Below are 23,030 nucleotides of genomic sequence, written 5' to 3'. Positions count from 1 at the left end.
GCTGCCAGAGGTGCACAAGTGCCCTGATGGAGGGCACCAGGGATGGTTTGGGATGAGTCCTCTCCTCCTGAGCTCAGCTGGGGAATTATTTTTAGCACTGCTCTCCTCCAGGCCCTCTATTGTCTGCTGAGACAATGCAGCTGCACTGAAATATCTCAGTGCACTCTGGGCATTTTGCATTTCTTCAGCTGCACTCCCGAGGTAAAAAGGGAAGGATGAAATTCTTCACAGCTGAATTGAGGAATTCCTGAGGAAAATGCTTATTTCATCTCCTCCAGCCTTGCCTCTGTCTGCTAAAGGCACAGAGAGAACAGCAGCCTCTCTCAGCCCTTATTCAAAACAGCAAAGAAGAAATTGGAATTTTTAAAAGTGGAATCTGCCCTGCAACCTTTGGATTTTTTGTTTGTTTCGGGGTTTTGGTTTTCTTTTTTTTTAATTATTATTTGGGGTTTTTTGGTTTTTGTGGGGTTTATTTTTTGGTTTTGTTTTTTTTTTGTTTTATGGGTTTTTTGTTGGTTTTTTTTTTAATTTTTTGGGTTTTTTGTATTGTTTGGGTTTTTTTGTGATTTTTGGGGGGTTTTTAGTTTTTTGGGGGTTTTTTTTGTTGTTGTTTTTAGGGTGGTTTTTGGGTTTTTTTGTTTTTTGGGGGGTTTTGTGGTTTTTTTTTGTTTTGTTTTTTGGCCTTTTAGGGGTTTTTTTGTTTGTTTGTTTGTTTTTATGGGTTTTTTTGGTTTTTTGGCTTTTTGTTTTTTTTTTTTTTATTTTTGGGGGTTTTTTTTTATTTTGTTTTGTTTTTTGGGGGGGTTGGGTTTTTTGGCTTTTTGGGGGGTTTGTTTGTTTGGTTTTTTTTGTTTTTTTGGCTTGTTGGATTTTTTGGTTTTTAGGGGTTTTGGGTGTTTTTTTTTTGTTTTTTGGGGTTTTTGGGATATTTGGCTTTTTGTTTTTTGGGGGTTATTTTTTGTTTTTTGGGGTGGTTTTTTTTGTTTGTTTGTTTTGGGGTTTTTTGGGTTTTGTGGGGGTTTTTTGGGTTTTTTGGTTCTATGGGGTTTTTGGGTTTTTTTGCTGTTTGGGAAAAATTTTGGGGGTTTTTTGGGGGTTTTTGTTTTGTTTTTTGGAGGTTTTTTTTTGTGATTTTTTTTTCCTGGAGTAGCCACTAATTCTAAAATCAACACCCAGGAAAAAAAAAACTGATTAAGAAACTCTCTTACTCTTTGTGCTGCTATCAGCCAACATCATGTTTTAAAACCCGCTGTCTAATTTAGCACATTAAACCACAATATACTTATTCTCTTTCTTGTAAGGCATGGAAAGGAAATGAAAGATCTCTTGAAAGATTTTTTTTTTTGGGCCCTATTTCTACCAAGAGTTAAAAAACAATAACAATAAAGCTGCCAGAATGATACAGATCTCAGGCCTGACTGTTGCATTGGTTTTGATCAGCAATATTGGACACAGAGGGATTTGAGCTCTGTAATCGTTTGGATTATGCGTGGGTTTTTGTGAAAGCAAAATTGCTCAGTTTTAGTCCACTTATGAATAACAAAAGACTGTGAAATCTCAGTCATGGTGTTTGGTTTTCTTTAATGTTTATGTTGAAAACTTAGGGAAATTGGTATCTAGAGCTTATAATTAAAAATCAAATAGGAAATTGAGTCTGCATCCTGCTGCAGGATTGATTCAAGTCATCCCTAATGATGGGGGAATGCTTCTGCCATGATTAGACAGCTTCAGGCTCAGAGGAAAACCCTTTAATTAGCTGGGAGAAGAGAAGCTGCTGTGGCTGAGCCTTTGCAAGGTGCTTAATTTGCCTGCTTGTCTTGGGCTGCAGGTGCCACTAATGCTGAAAAAAAAACATGTTGTAGAAATTTTTCAGGGTTTGAGGAAAGGATATTAGAGAAAGACTAAGTTATTTCCTCAATTCCTATTTTTTGTGTTTTACACTGGGGTATTAATCTGTAAATACATTGATTTGTCTTTGAATATCATCGTTATCTCTCTTTAGCAGGGATGGCTTAACTGATTTCCTTCATTTATCCTCAAAATAATTGTTCTGGTTATTGACATGTTCTGATTGTTAACCATGGAACACACTGAGGTACTGCTGGCCATGGAGAGCAGATATTTGATAATTTTTTTATGTCAGGATACATCTCTCAGGAATTTTGTTGTCTTCTAAGAAAATCTTTATCACCACATAAGTGATATTCCTCAGCTCTTGCCATCCTTTAAGAGTGGGACTCTGTTTGCAGAACTCAAGCAAACAGTGCCCTTTTTAGGGTGATTTTTCCTTTTAAATCAGTGCAACAGCAATGCAGGAACACTCATCAGTTCAGAGCTTCCTGTCAGGTTTTATACACACTGCCTGAAGCATAAATCACTGCAAAATTCATCTTTCAGAAATCATTGCCACTTAAAGGAATATTTATCTTTTCTATAGGCTGGACATGAAAAGCCCTGAAGGAAAGCAGATGCTTTTGGAAAGGCTTGATGAGATACCTGGGCTTGCAGTAGTTTTTAAAAATCAAACCAAATCCTTGATCTTTAGCATTTTTGAGGTGCTCTGATAATGCAGACTGGACTCATTTCTTATCTGTGCTACATTTTTTTTTTGTCCACCAGAGTGACAGCTGTACTCATTTTTTTCTGGTCATTTTGTACATCATCATTTATGTTTTGATTGTGTCATGTCTGAACACAGGGAGATAAATGGAAGTTGTTCAAAGGATGAAGATGGTGGGGATGAGTTTTATGGCATTGCTGGAACCAGAACTTAAAAGGAAATATGGGAGATTTGGGATCTTCCTTTCTGGGAATACACCTGGGGTCTGCCTTCCCGAGCATTTTGGGTACAGATCCCTCTGCTCACCCTATCCTCAAGGGATTCTTGGGTTTTCCAGCTGGCATCACTCTCTGTGGCCAGGCCTTGTCCTGGTGACAAAACCCCCTGATCATATGGACAGGTAACACCAGGAATGAGCAGAAAATCAGTCCCTGGCACCTCTCTGTGCTCTGGTTCTGTTAGTACCACAGTGAGGTGCAAAAGTGATGGAAAGATCAGAGGAACCATGGAATTCCAGGCCAGGGAATCTTGTTTGGTCTGGGATCAGAGCCTGGTGTGGCAGTGCTGGTGGTGGGAGCTGCTGGATCCACCTGGGGCTGAGCTGACCCTCAGTGGGACCTTGAGAGGCTGCAGAGAAACCTGGTGGGGTTTAACCAGGGAAATTCTGGTCCTGAACCTGGGCAGGAGCAGCACAGGCTTGGAGGAGCTGGAGCAGCCCTGCAGGGAAGGACCTGGGGGTGCTGTTGGGGACAAGGTGGCCATGAGTGGACAGAGAGGCCTGGAGGGCCAGTGGGGTCCTGGGGACATCAGGAAGGGTATGGCCAGCAGGTCAGGGAGCCACAAGGATAATTTGGGCTCTGGAGCATCTCTCTGATGAGGAGAGGCTGCAGGAGTAGGCCTTGGTCAGTCTGGAGATGGAAAGGGTGAGAGGGGATCCCATCAATCCACACAGGGGCTGTCAGAGGTGGTGCCAGTGACAGGATGAGGAGTAGTGGCCTTAAATCACAAATTCCATCTCAACATGAGGAAGAACTTTCCATAGTCCTGGGGACATCAGGAAGGGGATGGCCAGCAGGTCAGAGAAGGATCCAGCCCCTCTGCCCTGCCCAGTGAGGCACATCTGGGGTGCTGTGTCCAGCTGAGGGCTCTGCAGCTCAAGGAGATGCTGGAGAGGATCCAGGAGAGGCCACAAGGATGATTTTGGGTCTGGAACATCTCTCTGATGAGGAGAGGCTGCAGGAGCTGGGCCTGGTCAGTCTGGAGCAGAGAAGGCTGAGGGGGATCCCAACAATCCACACAGACATCTCCAGAGACTGGCAGAGAAGGGTGTCAGTGACAGGATGAGGAGCAGGGGCCATACATCACAAATTCCACCTCAACATGAGGAAGAACTTTCCATGGAGGGTGGCAGAGCCCTGGAACAGCTGCCTGGGGAGAGTGTCACTCTCTGGAGACATCCCAAACCCAACTGGACATGTCCCTGTGCCACCTGCTCCAGGTGCCCCTGCCTGGCAGGGGGATTAGATGATGATCTCCAGAGGCCCTGCCAGCCCCAGCTGCTCTGGAATTCTGGGAATATTTACTTCGGGGTCCTGTGTGTGATTCAGAGCTGCTGGTTCTCTCTGACACTGCCCTGCCTCACACAGGGTGGGAATTCCAGGTGATTTTTACCTGCCAGGAGCAACAGCATTAATCCTTGTCTGAGCAGGGACTGGAACACTTTCTTCAGGTGTGACGGTGTTCACAGGGGTCTTGGACTGGGGAAGAGACGAGGATCTGACTCCATGTTTCAGAAGGCTTGATTTATTATTTTATGATATATATTACATTAAAACTATGGTGAAAGAATAGAAGAAAATGTTTCATCAGAATGCTAGCTAAGAATATAATAGCAAAGAATGATAACAAAAGTTTGTGTCTCAGACTCTCTGTCCAAGCCAGCTGACTGTGATTGGCCATTAATTACAAACAACCACATGAGATCAATCACAGATGCACCTGTTGCATTCCACAGCAGCAGATAATCATTGTTTACATTTTGTTCCTGAGGCCTCTCAGCTTCTCAGGAGGAAAAATCCTAAGGAAAGAATTTTCCATAAAAGATGTCTGCAGCACTCAGGTGGTCTCAATGTGCTCTGGGAAATTGTCTTTACTCCCAAGAATTTCATGCTGAGGACAGTGGGAATTCTTTATAAAGCCCCCCTCATCATGGCCATGCTCCTCTCTTTAGGGCAGGGCTCATTTTCCAGTTTGCAGCAGGGTCAGAGGGAGCATCAGCACATCCTGGGGTCATCTCTGCATCCTCAGGGCTGGCAGCTCCTGCTGCCAACATCCTGTAATTAGTGTTTGGGAGCTGAATTATTTAGTGTTCTGTGTTTCATAGCTGCTGAAGGGATGGATTTCATTTGCTGCCTCAGGAGCTGGTTATTCTGTGTCTGAGTAGGTGGATATTCATGGAGAGAGCTCTTCGCTCACTGCCCTTGCACAACCCAGATTTGTTTCTCCTACCCAAGGAACAGATTCTCTCTCTTGAGGAAGGGAGAGCCATGCAAACTGTGTTTAAAGGATGTAAAAAGGGTTGAGTTTTTTTTATTGCCTCATCTCCTGGAGAGTGAAAACATTTTTATCATGAAATGCCACAGTGCCTTATCCCCTCTCACAGTTCCACCTCTCCTGGGCTGTTCTCAACAACAGGCTCTTCACAAGGCTGAGATCAATGAAACAAAGGAGTCTGTGGGACTTTAGTCTTTCACTGATTTAAAGTCTCTCACAGTCACATTAGTTTAAGTAGACGCTACAGAAAAGTGAAAAGAAAACCTCTGTGTTAAACTCTGTATAGTCACTGAGTGACTCTGGAAAAAGCATGGGTTTTAATTCCAAATCTATTTTATTTCCTACAAGGCCTTAATGTTATTATTTGTAGCTATAAAAACATGGCTGACCTAGAATAGACTGTATTTTTAATCTCATTAAGAAAAAAAAGTCATTATTTATGGTCTTGAATTAATTGGGTGATTAGTTTTGTTTTCAACATGACTTAGGTGACTCTGCAGTGACTTTACAAGTGAAAGGTAATCCTGCAGTGTGAGGTCTCAGAAAGATACAGCAAAAAAATGTTCATTTTATTATACCATTAAAAGTCACTACAAATGTGAAAATTACATGAAACTTATCTAGATCTTGTTTGCTTTTAGTTTGAAACTGGTTTTTTTTTTTTTTTTTTAATGTAGCCTTAGTGTAGCACTGTTCTGGTGAGTTTTGGTTTGGTTTTGGTTGTTTTTTTTGTGGTCTGGTTTTTGTGCCCATGGCCAAAACCCCTTTCTTAAAGCACATTAAGGAGAAGCCATTTTAATAACTTTATTTTGGCTGTGAATCTCATCATGTGTATTCAGTAGGCTGACTCTTCCCTTTGTATTTGTTTTAGAAAAGAGCAGGGCAGATCTTTATTTTTTTTAGTTTTTCAAAACACAGCCATGTCTATTAAAATTAATTAGAGTTGAAGGTCAGGGTGTCAGTGCTGCTGGAGTTGTTATGACACATTTTTAGGAGCTGAATCTCAGCAGCATTTAGAATCACAATCAGCAAAATTCAGTGAGAGGAGCTGAGGGAGGAGGCTGATTAAACTTCTGCTCATGCTCTTGCCCTTGCACTGATTTGAAAGACAAAATTACCCTAAAAAGGGCAATATTGCAGGGTCAGGAGTGCGACTGGATCCTCATGGGACCCTGGCAACCCAGGATTCTGTGATTCCAGACAGAAATTCTCCAACTCACCAAAATAAACAACCAGTCATTTCATTCACTTCCTTTGGCTTGGAATTAAATCCCTACTGCTCATTTATGTGCACAAATCAGGTCAGCAGATCATGAAGGGGCTGGAAGATTTAATTTGAATTTCTCTGATCTCTGAGAGCCCTTGCTTCACCTGAGACCACCCTGCTCCTTTCCTCGCCCAGAAAATCCTTCCTTTTTTCCCTCTGTCAAGGACACCAATGAAATTGGAAAATCTGAGTTGAGCTAATAATACATGAAAGAAGTTAAAGAATTTTGGCTAATCAAGACAATGTATTCTAATCTTTTATTGCTGAAAGCTAATCTGGTGAGCTTTTATAGGTTTTTGAGCTGGAATGGTGACTGAAAATAAATAATTTTGTATTACAGAGTGTTTCCATGTGGTTGGGAATGACACAATGCTGCAGGAGCTGTACCGATTCCAGACTTGCTATTTATTTAACATTTGTTTAAAAAATTAGGTTTCTATCAGGAATTAAAAGGATTGCATTAAAACTAGAGATGATTAGGTGAACTGCTATGCCAGTTATGGGAAATTTAAAAATAGCTGCAGGTATAATGAGCAACTTCATTATATTAATGCAAAATATTTTCCTATCATTAAAAAATTAAAGAATGCTCCAAATGTTATTTTAGCTCCTAGGGAGAAAAAACCCCAAAATCTTCCTTTTTTTAAAGCTATTGCTTAGTTTTTAAATGAACTGTTACCTACAAAGTATTTTCAGAGCATTTCACTGAATCTCAGAGAAAATACTCTAAAAAATCATCATCCAGCTTGAAGAGAAAAAACCATTTGAGTTATTTTCAGTCTCTTCCCTCACCACATAATATTAATTTATTAATTGTCAGAAGCAGCTACAAAGCAGTGATGCACTGCTCTTGCTAATTTTGATTTCCTCAGGAAATGCATTGTTGTTCTCGCTTGGACAAAAACCAAAATACGCTTACTGGAAATAGCTGTGAGATGCACAGATGAGAGGGATTGTCATGGGAACGTTTCATCAGCCATGGCCAGCAGCTCCTGATCCTGCTGGAGTTTCCCTGTGTGCTCTGAGAGAATTCCTTCCCTCCCTGCCCTTCCCAAAAACAGGAGAGTGAAGCTGTGTCTGACATGGGGACAACAAGGCCACACACAAAAATAAATGATAATTCTTTGGTGGGGTGAGATAGCTTTGTGTCCAAGCACAGACATGCTGAAATCTGATTTTTATTCTCATTTTCTGCCTCTAACATTTCATGGGGACTCCTCAGGAGCAAAGGGCCACCACCAAGTAGTCAGGAGGGATTTTGGTGTCATCCAAACTCATTGATGAGTTTTTCCTCACAGCCAGGTCCCCACTGCTCTGGGGCAGAGCCTGACCTACAGGTTTATGAACTCATTTAAGGTTTGTGCAAAAGCAAAATAAACTTTGCTTCTTGTTCTTTCCTCAGCCTGGCTATAAATGCAGCCAGTGTCCTTCAGGGGGCAAGATAGAGAGAATATCAGGATATTCCTGCCTTTAAAACTAGGAAAAGCCTAGGAAAAGCCAAATTAATAAAGAGAAGTTTTTTGGCCCTGGAATTCCTCCTAATTCTCAGTTTTACAGAGCTTTAGTCACATACCTGCTTGTGCTGTGTGCTTTGCCTCATCCAAACTCAGTGCAGCATTAAATATTGTCTGTGTGCTTATGAATGTATAGAATAATGGGAGAAATAGAATTATGACAGTGATCCATGGATGTATTTTGGAAATCATACACAAGCACAAGGAACCATCAATCTAGTCCTGCAACAGTTTTCAAATTTATTGCGCCTGTGTAGTGAAAATTTGAAATGAACTCATGTATTTTAAATCACCGTGTTTGGCACAGCTGGGCTTGTTTTGTTGGTGGTGTGGTCAAATGACCTCAGAAAATACTTATTTTGAAGTATATTCCCTCTTGCTGAAATCAAGGCTGTTACTTGAAGGATAGGTGGGAGAATACACTCAAAGGCATTAGTTATAAATCAAACCAATCCTTTCTCTGCCAAGCCTTGATTTATGCACGTCAAATTAACTTTTCCAAACTTGCTGTAATTTATCTCAAACATTGGGCTTCTCAAAAAAAAAAAAAGGGGGAAATGAAATGTATTTGTGCTGTGCACTCAAGGTAAAATTTCTGAGTCAGTATTAATCAGGAGCAATGTGTTCCAGGATGAAGGGAACGTAATTCAGCACATTCCTTTGGAGCAGCAGTTGTTCTCCTGGCTGACAGAGGGACCAGAAAAAATGGTAAGAAAACTTCTTCTTTTAACTGGAAAGTGTGTCTTCAGTTGTCTCCCTCTCTCTTTTTTTTCTTTTTTCTTTTTAATTCACTCCATTAATAATTTGAAAATGCATATTGGGAGTTGCGATGGCAAAGCGTTGAACAGATAAAACAGGTAAAGATTAAATTGTTTAACTGGAATTGTGCAACAGTAAAGAAAAGTGTGATGGTTTATTACCTCCACAGGTATAACTAATGTGTCATTTCTGCTGTTCTGCATGTACAAAAAATAGTTCTGGGGTCTGGGATAGATTTATTATCCTCCATTGATTGCCTCATTCTGTAGCAGGACGTTTCTGGCAGTAAAGCAGCAGAACTGTCACATCCATCATGATGTGTCGGAGATGTGTCAGGGCTGGGGCTCTTTTTTGAACTTTACTGCTCCTGAGAAATGTAGCTGAGCATTATAGGCACAAGTCTGACATTTCCAAGATGAAAATCAATCTTTTTTTATGTGGTGATTCTCAAAGCAGACTTGAGCTTTGATTGCACAAGAGGTGGTTTCACACGTTGGGGGATACAACAGGGACACCAAATAATTTGGGTAACAGATCTGGCAGGTGTTCTGTAATGAATATAAATTGGAGAAATGATCATAGAAAAGATACTTAAGTCAAGATGGCACAGCAAACATTGATCTGCTGCTGTCACAGCTGGGAACCTGAATGTGGTTTTTTTGGTTCGTGTATTTTCTTGTATTTCTCGTTAAAGCTGTGGGGATTAACCAGGTAAATACAGCCTACTGTGAATTTATATCTCATATTATACCATATTTAGTGAGGGGAAAAAAAAGAAAAATTGTTAAAATAATTGCTAAAAGCATGAGAAGCAATGAGAGGTCCTAATGTCCAGGAAGGGAGGGCAGATGAAACACTTTGAGCTTTAAAATGAATGCCAAAAAAAGAGATTAAAGCAATTTATGTAATTGTAAATACCTTGAAAAAAGAAAAGTCATTGTGTCAGAGTTACAGGGGCTCAGCACCTGGGCACTATGGTGTTATTGTAGACAGAAAAGGGCATTTTTGTGCTGGTGGCTTTGTCTAGAGGCAGCAGAAACCTCAGGAGAAGGGCACCACAGAGCCACAAAGAGCCAGACAAGCAGAAATTTTTAGATGCTGGGAGTATGATGATAAAATATTTTGATGTTGGGTTGTTTCCCAGGGAAGATGTTTGGAAGCAATGAGCAGAGCAGTCTTGTTTTCTCATATTCTTTATTCAGGGAAATATCTAAAGAAATAAGATGATGGTGTGATACTCAGTTGTCCCCTTCCAAGAGGAAGGAGCATGGAAATTCCATATAGTGGCCACTTCCAAAGATCAGTTCAAGATAATCAGTTGCTGTTGAAATCTGGAGGTTTCAGCTTGGTTGTTTGTCAGTTTAGCCACTCAAGTGTGGGCTGATTTTCCCCACAAATAATGCCCTGTCAGCCACAAGCCACTGACTCAATTTTGTTAAGGAGTTTAGCAAGGCATGAAATGCATAATTAGGGGAGGAACGGTTTCATCCCTTTGAGTTCCTAACAATTATTTAATTTAGGACAAACAACCAAAGTCCCTGGAGCACATGAGTAGTCTGAAGTTTAAACAAGATGACAGCTTAGATGGATCAATAATTTCTCATCCCTACAGTTACTAATAATAAAGTGAAGAAAGAAATATTGGCTATTTCCAGGCTAAAGGCACAGAGAGGAGCAAATCCACTCCAGAGTGGACTCCATTAACACAGACTGCCTTCAGCCCATTAAGCCTCAGCACTGAGCTGCTTTAAATTTTGTTTCTAGAAGTCTGGAAGCCAAGGAATTAAACCCCACCTGAGTTCTAAAAGCATGTTTTCTGAGCCTTAATAGAATGACACTTTGTTCTTACTTTTGTGTCTCCAGTCATGCAGGAAATTAGAGGACTGGCTTCTTCCTGCAGACTTTGGGTTTCAGGCTTCAGGCTCAATTTGGCAGTTTATATTGCTCAAATTGGCTTGTAAATGAGATATTTGTTTCTAAAGTATGACTGATATCAACTTGCTTACAAATACTTACAACGTGGGCATGTCTCTCATTTGATTCTATAATTATATGATGGTTTTTCTTGTCAAGAGAGCTCACAAACTTAATACTGATTTATGTTCCTGAGTTTCTGAAACTGCAATGTGTCATTGCTGAGCATAATTTAGAGTGGCCTTTTTTCTCCCCTCTAATCTTGTACGTGCCAAGCTTGAGCTCATTTGGGGCTGGAATGATCTCAAAAATCATTTAACCCTTGTGGGGGTGTGGTGACAGTGGCATGGATGAGGATGATGATGTCATTGAGGTGTCTGATTTCTTTATGGTTGTCTGAAATGGTTGAATAAATGAGAAGTATTAATATTCCAATCATTTGGGTGTCCTGTGGGGCTTTATCTTCTCCTGACACAGCAGGAGGTGGGCATGGATGCTCTGCCTGCCTGTGTCCCAAAGTGCTGGGCTGACACCCCAAAGTCAGCCAGGCCTTGAAGGGATCTGTCAGTGCCTTCTCAGTAAAGTCAGTTCCTCAATGATGCCCAAAATGTTCTCAAAATTTAAAAATGGCAGGTTTTGATGGAATAGAAACTCAAATGATCACTCTGTCTTGATGAACTTGGAAAAAAAAAAGTAAAAAATCAAGGGACTATCTTCCAACCCAGTCCATTCTGGGACTCTATAATTCCATAATTAGTAGATTCTGTGTTGTAATAATACATTGAGGGGTAGCTAAATTTAAGGAACACAGTGGGATGTTTGTTTTCTGTCAGGTTTTCCCTTATATTTGCATTCCAGACCATCTGTAGAGCCCAGGCAAACTGCACTCTGTGGCCTAAAATCTCTGTTGAAACCACTGCATCACAATTCCCTAGTTTCAAGGAGGCTGCCATTGAGCTGATATATTTAACATGCAGATAAATAAATGCACAAACCTGTTTCATATTTTCAATTCATTTTCCCAGCAAAACTAAAATCATGATGGTGAGAATTGATTTCAGATTTTGCATTCCTAAATCGATGGGAATATTCTGAACATTGAATTCTCAAGGAATTTCTTCTGAAGCATGATGGTTTGAAAGACAGTTTGTGGGATGTGGAAATGAATTTTTGACATATGTGGACATTATGATCCGTGCTCTCAGGTTCCCAGGATGAAATGAAAATGAGGAGCTGATGTGGATCAGGTAGACTCTGTCACAGATACTTCCAGTCCCTGACCTGGGATCACAGAAGGAAACAAGGGATGTAGGAGTTTGGGCTATTTGATGTAGGACTTTTGGCTATTTGGGAGTGTGGGATGTAGGCAGGAGTTTGGGCTATTTGGTTTCATTTGTATTGGGAGAATTTTTTTGTTAGCTCGGTGTTAACCATTCACATTTATTTGGCTCAGTGTTGTGATGGTGTTCACAGGGGTTTTTGAATGAGGGGAGAGACGAGAATGTTGACTCCATATTTCAGAAGGCTTTATATAATAAAATTTATTATTTTATGATATATATTACATTAAAACTATACTAAAAGAATAGAAGAAAAAGTTCTCATCAGAACAAGGCTAAGAATAGAAAAGAAAGAAATAACAATAAAGAATAAATAAAGAAATCTAAAGAAATAAAATGACTCTGTGATACTCAGTTGTCTCCTTCCAAGAGGAAGGAGCACGGAAATTCCATGTAGTGGCCACTTCCAAAGATCAACCCTGGGTCTCTCAACCCTGGGACTGTTCATTTATTTGCTATTTCATGAACGGAGCAGCATTTTTGTGCCTTCACAGGCTGACTGGTGTCAGAGGGAGGTGTTATCATCAAGTTTTGTCCTTGTGGAAGGAGCCAAATTGGTGTATTGATGAGAGGGGCACGTAGCTGAGGGGAAGTGTTCTGCTGAGCAGCTTTGGTCAGATAAAACAGGTCTCCTGCTGGAATGCTAGCCTTGTGCAATGTTCTTTCCTAGCTGCTCACAGGTGGGAAGTGCGGGATGTACACCAGCAGTGATATCTGTTCAGTTTTTCTGCCTAAATCCCCCTCCCAGACATGCCTTTAATTCTGAACCGTTCCCATCTCTGGTAAAATTGCATTAATTACTCATATTCCTGTGTTCACTTTGCTCTGAAAAAGAATAAATTTTCTTTGTGTCATGGCACAGCATTCTGGAACAAGCAGAAATCCAGGATCTGTCGTGTTTGTGTCATCACAGGAGATCTTTGAAGCACAGGCTGAAGCAGCAGAAGTGTTCTACACTCACCGGGGGTGCATTTGTGCCTTGAGGATTGCAAAGACAGGATGTTTTCCCATCCTGCACTGACAGATTTGCTGGCAGAAATATGTAGGGTGGGTCAGGTGTCTGTTCAGTGGTGCTGTCACCATTTAAGTTCATTTAGGAGGCAGTGTGAGCCAGCAGGGGCCCCTTGCTACCTGCTGTAAACAAGGGGGAGTGTTGGGTTTTCCTTCAGCCGCTCAGAACAGCCTTTCTGGAACAGCACCATCCAAATCCCATTAGATCTGTGCCCATGGAGTGGTTTTGGAGCTGTTTATGCTTTCAAACCACACTGTCAAAGGTGTGGGGGAAGGGAAGGGATTCTGTTTCCCCCAGTGCTGTTTTGGGACAGAAGGGGTGAATTAAGAACAACCAAAAGCTTCCATGGTGTTGTTTGCCTGATCTTGGAGAAAATGTGTGTGGGGCAGTTGATTGTGGACCTAGAAGGCCAATGGGGTGGCAATGGGGTGGCCACAGACCCAGAGCAGGGCCCTGCTGAGGGACTTCCAGGGCTGTGTCCAGTTCTGGGTCCCCAATCCAGGAGGGACATGGAGGGGCTGGAGCGTGTCCAGGACAGGGAATGGAGCCCCAGGAGGGGCTGAGGGAGCTGGCAAGGGGCTCAGCCTGGAGCAAAGGAGGCTCAGGGGGCCCTTGTGGCTCTGCACAACTCCCTGCCAGGAGGGGACAGCCAGGGGGGGTCGGGCTGTGCTGCCAGGGAACAGGGACAGGACAAGGGGAAAGGGCCTCAGGCTGGGCCAGGGGAGGCTCAGCTGGGACAGCAGCAGCAATTCCTGCATGCAAAGGGTGCTCAGGCCTTGGCAGGGGCTGCCCAGGGAGCTTTGCAGTGCCCAGCCCTGCAGGTGTCCCAGGAAGGGCTGGAGGTGGCACTCAGTGCTCTGGGCTGGGCACAAGGTGGGCATTCTGCCCACAGCGAGGGATTTTCCAGCCTCACTGATTTTTGACTCTCCAGCAGGGCTTCTGTGGCAATGAGGAGTTTGGTATTCACAACTGAAAACAAACAATGTGTTTTTAAAAGCCAAAAATAGTTCCAGACGTGGGATCAGTAGTCAAACCCTGAAATGTGTTTTTGTGTTCCTTCAATGCAGAGAGGCATCCACCTTTTGGGTTACTGGCATCTTTACATCTTAATAATTTCTGAATTTTACTTGATTTTTCTTTCAAGGTCAGGTTGGATGGGGCCCTGAGCAAGCTGTTCTAGACAGTGACATCCCTGCTCTTGGCAGGGGGGTTTAATAGAAGATTTTTCAGGGGCCTTCCAATGCATTCCAAGATTCTATGATTGTAGTCTAGTGTTCCATCTTACCAGAGAATAGCTGGTGAGTCAGAGGTAAATATTGCCAAGCATTCCATATGCCACAGTGGAATAATTTATGCTCAAAACAGGCTTGTGGATAAAGATCTCATTTTTGAAGTCACAGCTCCTTCTCTCTGTAAACTGGGGGGTGAAGTGGGGTGTAAATCCCCAGCTGGAGAAACAGGCTGTGCAATTTGCTTGGGTTTGAGGGGCATTGCTGCATAGACAGCTCTGCCCACACAGTCACAGACTGGTGCCATGGAGTAGCAGATACACTTTTCCATCTCTTTTTTTAATCCAACAGGTTTGTGTTATCAAACCTATTAAAAAAAATGTCTTGTTCCTAATGAATGTTTCTGATTTCTTCAGGTTACAAGGACATGGTTTCAAAGTATGAATCAGTCTGTTGAGGGTTGTCTCAAAATTGGATGCAGATTTTGTCTGTTTTGAAATTCAAAAATCTCTCCAGTTTGTCTAAATTTATATACTAAATATATATGTGTATATAGCATTCATGTTATTAAATATATTTGCCTAATATATTTTGCACAGAGAGTTTAAATATTGACTGACCATATACACCCTCAGACCCCCTGCCATGGTATCTTAGAGAAGACTAACTTAAAACTTCATTTAGTCCCAGTTTTTATAAAGGATAAAAACAAAAACAACTTTTTCTATGCCTGATGTGAAATTTCCTGCATTGCCTCAGCTTGAGGTTTACTGATTTCCACATCTGTGATGTCAGGGCTGGAGAAAGGCACCTCATCCCCAACAGTTCTGCAGCATTGTGACACCAGGGGAGGTTCAAATCAGATATTAGGGGGAAAAATATTGGAATCCAAAATGCAGGGAACTCTCAGAACTTTAGGCCTGTAAGCCAAAGCTTAGAATTAAACCCAGGATTTCATCTGAGACCTTGGAAAAGGCTCCAAAACTTAGGTGCTAGAAGTGAGAATGTGGATTTATAGTTTAAAGCAGAGACATGTTAAGCTAAGTAGAGGAAAGTTTAGAGTTTTAAAGATATAGGTAAAAATAATTTCAGAGGTAAACAAGGAGATTAGAATACAATACTGTAGGTTTGTGTGTTATAACATGATTGGCTGAGAAAGCTTACACTGTAACATGGGTCCATCGCATGAAATATTTAAGGATTGGGTCAAAAACATAAATATCCTTGTTAGCAGTGTTTTATTGGTCAATAAATCCTTGAAAGGTCTTGTAACTAAGGTCTTGTGACCTTCTAAACCATGCTGTAACAATGTGAGCCCAACTCACCCTTCCTGCCTATGTAGAAGATATGGAAAATAAATCACAGCATCAAAAACAATTCAGAGGCCCTGTATCAAATTCCATCTAAAACTCCCCACAAGTGAATGGTCACCAAGAAATTCACTGGAAGGGAGTGGTCAGGCACTGGAATAAATTGGACAGGGAGGTAAACAAGGAGTTTAGAATGCAGTACTGTAGATTTGTGTGTCATAACATGATTGGCTAAGAAAGCTTACACTGTAGCATGAGTCCATAAGATGAAATATTTAAGGATTGGGTTAAGAACACAAATATCCTTGTTGGCAGTGTTTAATTGGTCAATAAATCCTTGAAATGTCTTGTAACCAAGGGTCTTGTGACCTTCTGAACTATGCTGTAACAATGTGAGCCTAACTCACCCTTCCTGCCTATGTAGAACAGAAGAAAAATAAATAATATCATCAAAAACAATTCCGAGGTCCCATATTGAATTCCTTCTTAAATTCTCCATAAGTGAATTATCACCAAAATACTCACTGGAAGAGAGTGGTCAGGCACTGGAATGAGTTGCTCAGAAAGGTGGTGGAGTCACCATTTCTGCAAATATTTTGAAGTTTTCTGACTGTGGCCCTTGGGACGTGGTTTAGGGGTGATGCTGGTGGTGCTGGGGAGCAGCTGATGGTCCTGAAGGTCTCTCCCAGCCTGGATGATTCTGGAAGCCATGGCATGGACTTGTCACATTTGTGTTAATTTCTTCAGCTCCCAGGAGATCTCCTGTGTGTCTGGGTGGCTCTGCTGGTGCAAGACTGATTTCCACATCCAGACAAGGAAAATTTAAAAATAAAAGTGTAAATCCTGAGCAGCTACTAAATCTATGCAGCTCCCAGATGATCCCAGTGATCAGGCCACTGGAAATATTGGGTGAGCAAGCTTTTCCTTCAGTTTCTCAGGCTGATTGTGCCAAGCAAAGCAATGTTTTTAGGAGCGTGATTTCTCAAGGGCTCTAATTGCTGTGTGCTGAGCAAGGGGGATATTGGATGTAATGCTGAAACTGCTTATTTATAAATTAATGTTATCTATTAAAAATTGGTGCTAAAGAGGGCTGATTGCCATTCCAGTCAGTGGTAATATGTGCCTTGAGAAGTCGTTAGTCATACTTTATTTTTCATTAAGTTGCTTATTTGGTGTTTTGTTTGGTTTTTTTTTTTCCATGTGACGAATTTTCTTCATTTTTCAAGTTCAACTTCCCCTGAGTTTAACCAATGACTCAATGTTTTATGTGTTAAGCATTGGAATGGGCTGCCCAGGGCAGTCCTGGAGTCACCATCCTGGAAATGTTAAAAAAATGAGAGGACGGGGCTCTTTCTGGTGTGGTTTGGTGGGATTTGGTGGGAGGCTGGACTGGATGATCCTGGAGGTCTTTTCCAGCCTTATTGACTCAATGATTGCCTGACTGTGGCAGCACTTCAGGGGATTTTAGAGCTGTCATGTTTTCTGTTTGCATTTCTTTCCTCCCCTTGCACTGTAGGCACAAAGCTGAGGCAAAGCCCAGCCTAAATGGATCACTCTCAATCTTCTTCCTAACAAAAGGGTGAGGAGAGCATAGCAGAAAAAAAGACCTTGCTGCACTCATCTGAAGCTGCTGCTTCTCTTCAAACTGGAATATTTTCTATTTAAATATTTCTTTTCATTGCTCGTGGTCACTGGATCTGCCCTTACATGGGGGCATTCACCAGGATGAATCATGAAAGCTCAAACTACTTTAAAGTAGATTATTTACTTGTGCTGTGGAGGAGAAATATCCATCTTTAATCAAATTACACATTATCTTTTGTTGCAGGCAAGTAGCTCCTCAGAAAAGAGGTTGGAAAGATTATTAAAAAAAAAAATATTCAGCTGCAGTCCATGGTCATGTTTAAGACCAGGCTGTGGTTCAGTAAATCTTGACTCTCATCCTGTTAAACCTGGCAGCAATTGGATTTACACTTCCCAAGATCAGGAAAAAATTAATTCAGAGAGAAGTAATGGTGTACATCCATATATTATGTCACATATATTATATTATATCCTGTATATTATATTAAAAATGTGATAGCAGGGAGAAGAAGAACAAGCCTGTGGTTGTGGTGTATGAGCACAGAGACTGAAGCAAGTATGAAATAATGGAAATAATGAAAACAGACAAACTCCATCCTAAAAAACAAAAAAGCAGTGCTGGAAATTAGGTTACCAGCATTGCCTTGATTCACTGAGTTGCTCATGGTCAAAACATTCAACTCCAATATTTAACCACCTAAAACTGGACATAAAGGGAAGAAATACCTGATATGCAGCTAGCAATTTTATTTTTCTCTAAGTGCAACTTAAAGTCTTTTAACCCTGAGGTGTTTTCTACACAAACATGTGGGCAGGGATGTTCAAGTGCAAGTAACTTCCGTCAGTGTGTCAGCAGAGAGAGTTCTTTACCAATTGCTCTTAACCAGGCAGGGGTTTAATACTCTATTAAGGGATGAAATGAAAGTGCAGGAGAACACCTGAAAAAACCACAGATGGCTGCCAGAGAGAAGCAGAAATATGTCTGAGTGTCAGCTATTTCCTGCAGGTTTGCAAGGGGTGAAATGGAGATGGACACATCTATAGCTCATGTGTGGCATTCTGGGGCAGCATCAGGGCATTAAAAGCAGGGAACTCCTTCCTCCTGCTGCACAGTTTTCCTAAAAAAACCCTCTAGGCTGTGATCTGGTAGAGAAGAAATGGTAAAAAAAAGGGAATATGTTCATTTTTTGTATGAGTTTTCCCAAATTGTATTGATTAAAAAATCAAGGACTGTATGTGAGTCAATTTTTAAAGAGAGAACTCATTGCCTCTTTGTGACAGAAAATCTGGGGTCAGGTGGAAAATGGAGTTCCTGTCACTGAGGATGGTTTGTTTCAGTGTAGACGTTGAAAAATAAGAGACCAACTTAGCAACATAAAATTATCAGGTTAATGTGTTAATTAGACAAGTGGAGTGCCCATCCCTGGAGGTGTCCAAGAAAGGTGTGGACAGGGCACTCAGTGCTCTGGGCTGGTGACAAGGACTCCATTGGAGTCCTTTTTCAACCTAAATAATTCCATTATTCTAAATCCATTTGCTCTTCCTTCTCCTTTTTATTTATTTTTTTAATAATGTACTTTATTTCTGGAATATTTATTTTATAAAATACATACCCATTTTCCTTTATCATCTCCTGGCATTTAACAAATTATATGGGGTATAGACACCACTTAGCTCCTCACAAAATTGGAGCTATTTTAGGGTATTTTGTTTATTAAAGAGCTCTGGTTTGGAGGAAATACAATGATTACAGAAGCCTCTGAGGTTTCAAGGAAATGAAAGTACAATATGAGCAGTCTTTTCTGATAAAGCTGGAAAATGACTCAAAATGGTTTGAGCCAGAAATGTATAAAAATGACAAGATTTTCTGGGGCTTGTGATTTTGGCGGCCTGACTGTCTTTATCTGATGTTATTTGGTGTGACAGTTGGTGTGTCCCTGTGTCATGTTATCAACTTGTAGCATTTATTTATTCATTTGAAATAGAAGCATTTTTCAGGACTTATGATCTGTCATGTTTTAAATCCAATAATGCTCTTTATTTACCCCTGGGTTTCTATGTCTTCATGCCACTCAATTTCTGTCTCTAAATGCCTCATCACCTCAGATGTGTGAAGTTTTTGGTCTTGAAGAGAGAGAAGTTTTGTCCATGAGCTGTAATTTACTGATGGACAAAAGTTCAGGAAAAAGATCCAGGAATTTTAACATTCCTCCCATCCTCAATTCTGTAATCAAGGCCTGTATTTTACTAAATCACACACTCAAGTACAAACATGCAAAAATAACTGTGTGTAACAGATTGATGAGTGTGTTAAATGAAATTTTTTTTGCTGTAATTGTGTCCAAAACACTTTTTGGTAATGAGTTCTTGGTAACCTGCTGAACTTTTAGGTATGTGGTAAAGTAGAGTTTATCACAATCAAAAATCCCAATCTGTTTTGAAATACCTGAGGTTTTTTTTTCTGAAAATTATAATCTTGTTGTGATCTATGACAGGAAATTTGAACACACGGAGTTAACAGGATGAGACCAAGGGAATATGAAAGGAAAGGGGACAGAGAACATAAAATCAGAATATGTGATGAAAATAACTGCAATTAGGCAAAAAGATAAAAGGGGAAATTGCATGTGATTATAGAAGAAAAATGGTTTAAAATCAAAATAAACTCTCTCCCAAGAAGTCCCTGATCTGCAAGCTTTTGGAAACCAGGAGCTTGTTTGGGTGAAACAAAAGGAATTTTCTCACAGGAATTTTCTATTGAAAGGATTCTCACCTGATTTTATGTGTTCAAATCTGAATCACACAACCAGTGGAAGAAAATAAATGGAAAAATAAACGTAGCCCTTGATGTAGGGATTGCTTAGGGGGAGATCTATATGCAAACCAAACTGGTAAATAAAGCAGAAGCTAAATAACAGAATAGATGGAGTAATAGAAAAAGTAATTTGCATTATGAAATCAAGAGTAAATTAGGAGTGTTTGTTTAAATGACAAATGCAGGCACTGGATCGAAGGGAAAAACCTGAAACAGAACATTCCTTGAAGGAAGCAATCAGTGTTGGGCTTAAGCACCCATGAATTGTTTTGGCTCCTGCAGTTTCATGCCTTGGGAAATCTTTTCCTTTTCAGATAATCAGGAGCAGCCATGGCTGTAGTGACACAGTGCAAGAGCACCTCCTGCATGTAGGAATTTCAGGGAGCCCCATTCATATTTCCCTATAGAAGTTTCCAAAATCCCAACAAAAACCCCAGCTAAACTGGTGAACCAATGCCAATAATTTTTTCTTCATATTTTTTTTTTCATTCTGCATTTTCTGATCTGAGACAGAGCTTTTCCCTCTCTGATTTAAGCTGGAATTGGATCCTTTGGGGAGGACCTTGGCTGCACAGATCAGTGTCGGGGTTTGAGGGCAGCTCCACAGTGGGAAGTACAAGGAAAAGGGAGTTAAAAGGACCAGCAGATCCCTGACCCTGTGGTTGATCATGAGGGCTGGTGAACAGCTTTATCCAGCACAGGTGGCTTTGAACTGAGATCCTGGGATTTATTTTCACAGGTCCAGAAGGGAGGAACATGCAGGGCCTGATGGCAAATCTCAATCATCTGTTCCTTCTTTTCCTTTTGGAAAGCAGAACATTTTCTCCTCTACCTGTCAGGTTCTGTGTAATTAATACTGTTTTCCTGTTCTCTCAGCTCCCACATCTCTTCCTTCCCATGTCTCCATGACATTTCCTTTGCAAGTTGGAAGGAACTTATTATTCCACTTAAAAGCCAAAAAAAAAACCCTCAAACTGTTTTTCCTATGACAGCAGAAACATCAGCTGTGGCTTTGCTTGAAAACTAGTGCATCATTTCCTGAGGATGGATTTCAGCTTTCCCATTCCAGATCTCTCTGGGAGCAAGGCCTGGTCTAGTGGAAGATGGCAGAATGGTTGGACTGGAGGGTCTTTACAAATTGACATACAGGACTTGTTAGACTGGAAGGTCTTTACAATTTACTCACAGGATTTGTTGGTGTCTCAGGATTATTGGTAGATGGCATTCCTGGGTCACACTTCCCAAAGATTTACAGCTGACTGTGTGTAAATAATGGGAGGTTGGTGGGCATGCGGACTGCAGCATATATTTTCTAAAATACACATCAGTGTGGGGTTTTTCCAGCTTAATATGTGGTTCTGTTTCTTTGCTCTTCCCAAAATTTGATTAATCTGATAGCTTGGTACCTTTAAACCATTCTAGGACTCAAACAGGTCCCCATTCCTGCTGTCCTTGTCCTCTCCTCAGAGGCCACAGGAGGCACCACTGGAATCAGAGGTCTCTGTCAAGAAATCTTTGGAAATAGCAGAGCACTTGGAAGTGTTTTGAGTTGTCAAACACCAGCTGCAGACCTGTGGTGGGACCACTGCTTGATCCATAACAATGATATGTTTTCAGTGCTGCTGAGTTTGGACATTTTGTGCAGGATCTGGGAAACCATTTAGGACTTTAAACCATTCTAGGCCTCAAACAGGTCCCCATCCCAGCCGTCGTTGTCCTCTCCTCAGAGGCCACTTTTCTGCCTCAGGAGGCACCACTGGAATCAGAGGTGTCTGTCAAGAAGTTTTTGGAAATCAGTGGAGCACTTGGAAGTGTTTTGAGTTGTCAAACACCAGCTGCAGACCTGTGGTGGGACGACTGCTTGATCCATAACAATGATATGTTTTCAGTGCTGCTGAGTTTGGACATTGTGTGCAGGATCTGGGGAAGCTGCTGGATGGGTTCTGCACTTCCATTCCCCAGCTGAGGGGTTAGGAGCAGCTAACCCTGTTCAAAGGCTTCAGTGGGTGTGCCATGGCAGCAGTGGATTTTTTGCAGGAAACCCTCTTAGAATCGGGGCCTGAATTGGTGCGGTTTTATAGACAAGTGACAGACACCAAAATTTCATAGCAGACAGTGCTCCTCTGGTACAGGAGCAGCAGTGAACCCCCTGCTGCTGTGAGGATTTACTGAAAATGTGTGATTAGAAGGGTTTCACATGTGCAAGAACCCTGAGTTTGAATCTCCCACTTGAGGCAGGGGCTGTCTCCACCTGCTTGCTCACATGTCAGAAGAATTCTGGTGTGTTATAGAAAGAGCTGTTGTTGCAATAACAGAAAGATTTTTGCCTGTGGACAGAATAGGAATGTCAGTGAAATGGAGTTGGTTCTCCAGCCAGATCTCTGTTCTCTTCCTTTGCACACTGTGTTTTAGGCCTCAGGGGCCACATTTTCAGAGAATATATATTCATATCCTTCCCTTGGGGCTTTGATGAGTTACAAAGATCATGAACTGTTTTATGAACTTAGCTGAGTATTTTTGGTCTTTTCAGGGTTGTGTCACCGCCGTATCATTTCTTGTCATCATGTTTTGTATGAGTTCTGTTTCTCAGAGAAGCTTACGTGACAGTTGGGGACGTGGTTTGGTCATGGCCTTGGCAGTGCTGGGTAACAACTGGACTCAGTGATGTTGGAGTTTTCCACCCTAAATAAATAACAACTCCAGGTGGAAGCACACCAGTTTAAACTCAGATTCTCATTCTCAGACTGTCTTACTTTGATGTGTGCTGCAATTTACGCACAGGCTTTGTTGATGTCTCAGGATTATTGGTAGATGGCATTCCTGGGTCACACTTCCCAAAGATTTACAGCTGACTGTGTGTAAATAATGGGAGGTTACTGGGCATGCTGACTGCAGCATATATTTTCTAAAATACACATCAGTGTGGGGGTTTTTTTTTCAGCTTAATATGCAGTTTTGTTTCTTTTCTCTTCTCAAAATTTGATTAACCTGATAGCTCGGTACCTTTAAACTATCCCAGCAGCTCAGACAGATTGCAGATGCTAAACCTTATGTTCACCTCATAAAAATATTACTGAAAATTATTGGCAACATCTGACTTGAATGTAGCTGTATCTTGATCTGTTTATATTCTGTGAAACTCAGTGGGATCTAGAAAAGCAAAATCTAGGAAA

General features: G+C 41.3%; 1 protein-coding gene across 10 annotated transcripts in view; it reads left to right on the top strand.

The window, feature by feature from the left end:
- Positions 1-23,030, top strand: part of PCDH15 (protocadherin related 15) — a 630,962-nt gene that overhangs the window by 151,977 nt on the left and 455,955 nt on the right. For all 10 annotated transcript variants that reach the window (XM_074544551.1, XM_074544552.1, XM_074544553.1 and 7 more), the window contains exon 3: positions 8,525-8,602. The gene's annotated coding sequence lies outside the window, so the exon portion shown is untranslated. The remainder of the gene's footprint in view (positions 1-8,524; positions 8,603-23,030) is intronic.

Source organism: Zonotrichia albicollis, chromosome 7, assembly GCF_047830755.1.
Source record: "Zonotrichia albicollis isolate bZonAlb1 chromosome 7, bZonAlb1.hap1, whole genome shotgun sequence".
Taxonomy (NCBI): Eukaryota; Metazoa; Chordata; class Aves; order Passeriformes; family Passerellidae; genus Zonotrichia; species Zonotrichia albicollis.
The sequence above is the reverse complement of the archived record's forward strand: the minus strand, read 5'-3'. Positions and strand labels throughout refer to the sequence as shown.